This window comes from Orbicella faveolata, unplaced genomic scaffold, assembly GCF_042242905.1.
Source record: "Orbicella faveolata isolate gen_17 unplaced genomic scaffold, um_ofav_v1 contig_2, whole genome shotgun sequence".
Lineage (NCBI taxonomy): Eukaryota > Metazoa > Cnidaria > Anthozoa > Scleractinia > Merulinidae > Orbicella > Orbicella faveolata.
The window spans coordinates 28,107,501-28,110,000 of record NW_028301547.1 but is presented as its reverse complement, the minus strand read 5'-3'; the positions used below and the strand labels follow the sequence as shown (position 1 = coordinate 28,110,000).

The 2,500-nt window shown below is 38.2% G+C and overlaps 2 protein-coding genes across 3 annotated transcripts in view; one reads left to right on the top strand and one right to left on the bottom strand.

The window, feature by feature from the left end:
* LOC110063501 (tRNA-dihydrouridine(16/17) synthase [NAD(P)(+)]-like) overlaps window positions 1–2,500 on the bottom strand; it is a 55,766-nt gene that overhangs the window by 30,013 nt on the left and 23,253 nt on the right. The gene's annotated exons all lie outside the window — the stretch shown is intronic.
* Window positions 1–2,500, top strand: part of LOC110063410 (uncharacterized) — a 4,609-nt gene that overhangs the window by 570 nt on the left and 1,539 nt on the right. The gene's annotated exons all lie outside the window — the stretch shown is intronic.

The following is a 2,500-nucleotide window of genomic DNA, read 5'->3' as shown; positions in this document are numbered from 1 at the left end:
TAACCATTGTTTAATATTCTTCTGGGAAAAAGGAAAAAGAAGTCGAATGCATTCGATAAAGCCTTGTGACTATGTAAACATTGCACGAGAACGCTTTTATGCTTCAGCCGTTTTCAAGAAAACTTACCTCGCTCGGCTGGAAAACTAGCGTATTAAAATGTTCCATCTAACATGACTTAATTATCGATTCTGTGACGTTAATCAAAAGTTAAAACAATACTAAAATACCGCCATCAAGTGGTAATAACCTTTTAACCAACTGCCAAGTCCCTTGTCTTTCATGCAAGCGAGTTCGAATTATTAAAGGTCAGGCATTGTCCCTGAAAACAATTCAGTTGCTTGAACGTTAACTTGTGTCGATACGAAACACTACCTAAATTAATAAGCTTGTCAGCACTATCAAAATATTACAGTTCAAATACGCCAGTCAGGATTAGTTTTTCTTATTATTTTGATGAATTTTACTCGGATGAATTTGTTTTCCCCTAACCAAAGCCTTAAGCTTGAAAATGAGGAAAGGTATTGCGGACACTGTTTGCTTTGTGCAACCGGCATCTGCCAAACAAAATAAACTTTACACGCAGGTGCAGTCAAACACAACTTTTTCAGGCCTCTTGTTTTCTACGAAAAATAATTTTCCTTAAATGGAGGTTTCTTTCTTATGCTCAGTGTGTGACAAGCATCTCGAGAAAATAAAAACAACCAGAAACACTTGAAGACGTGCTATTCATTTGCAGTTGACGCGGTAAAAGACGGACAGTGCGATGCTAAGTGGGGACAAATCCTGAATTTAGTGCCAAAGGAAATAATTGATCAGGAAATTCTCCGCGCACTCGAGTACAAGTTTTTCAACATGACGAATCCTATACCACTGGATACGATATATCAACACTGGGACGACAGGGCAGAGGCTTGTCCAATCGTGATCCATGCGTTTTAATGCCGCCTACCACCTTTTCAGTGTTTTAATCTTATCACCGAGACACCTTAGACGTTCACTCTCTCCGTTAATGTACTTTTCGCCGGTACTTACAAAGGGGAACGCATGCCTTCATGCGTCGCCAAACAAACCGTTTCCGGAGAAACATATCTATATGCATATCACAGTGTAGTAAATAAATGTAAAATGTAGTAAATGTTTCTCACCGCCTAGATTTTCCTTACAATTTTCGCGCTGCCAACAGTCAGAAGACCAGAATAACGAAAATTTACCGAGGAGGAAAATAATGTTAATTAACCAACAAAATACCCAAACCACATTAAAATAAATGTGTGGTAACCACAATGGAGAATCTATACTTTGATGTTGGGACTTATCTTACCTGCTCCGGTAATCCAAACCAGATCAGATGTCAAATGGGCTTTTAATTCATCTTCAACATAACTTCATTTTAATCATTTGTGTATGATGTAGAACGTTTGTTTTTCTTTTTATTCGGGAAGCATCAAGAACGAACTGTCCACATCCCATATTCTTGGATTACTAGTTATTACTAAATGCTCCATTCTCTGATCTTCTGTGCCACTCGCAAATTAACAGCGGTGTTTTCAGTTTACATAAACAACTGGGTCGATTGAAGTTTTTATTCAAATTTTCCAAAGCGCTTCAGGCTGTTTTCTTAAATATCGCTAGCAAACACAGCAGTTACTGAAAACTTTCCCTTGCGCACCATCTTTCATTCTCTTGAAAGCAAGTTTCCCGTATTTTCACAATTTAACGCCAGGCCTTTAATAAACGCTGAGACCGTACGTAAACACTTCTGACGTTTTTTCGACGCACAGGCGTTTATCCGAATCCGACATTTACAAAAGTCTTCTCATCGATCAACTTGTACTGTTTTCTGAAGTTAAGGAACACTTCAGAATACCGTTTGAATTATTTTCCTTATTTCACCGAGTATGACTGCGTTCTACCGCTTTTCTTTTCAAAAACCCTTTTGGCTGCAGATGCAGTTGGTGACATTACAAAACAGATCAGAGCTTCGACTTCAATTCAGTAAACTTAAAGTATTAAATAATACACAAAAAAATATCCTTATTTAACAACAACCTAGTATTATACAACGCCAGCGGCGTTTAAGTTAGAAAATAAGATAGTCTGGCTTCGAAGCTCGAATATTTTTTTAGACTGCTAGCAAGGCCATAGCTAGTTATATTATATACGGCCATGGGTAGTGGTGAAGAAACAATAACGCAACAACAAAAACTAGTTTAGCCTCGACCGACTCCTCCGAACACGCGAACGGCTATGTCGCCAAACTCCAGTCGACACCAGTGCTCTGTCGGAGAGTTCCATGCTACTCAGTAATTTTTAGGGAGCCCGCCAAAGTACTAAGGCGTTAAAGTGTAAATATAAATGTTTGGTTCATCGATTAATTTCAATTAATTAGTAAGTACACCTTCAAAAGATCATTCTACATTGTGTCGGTTTTTGCTTTTGTATTCTTCATTTTATATGTAAAGCCGATTAGATCACTACTGATCCAACGTATACCAGCAG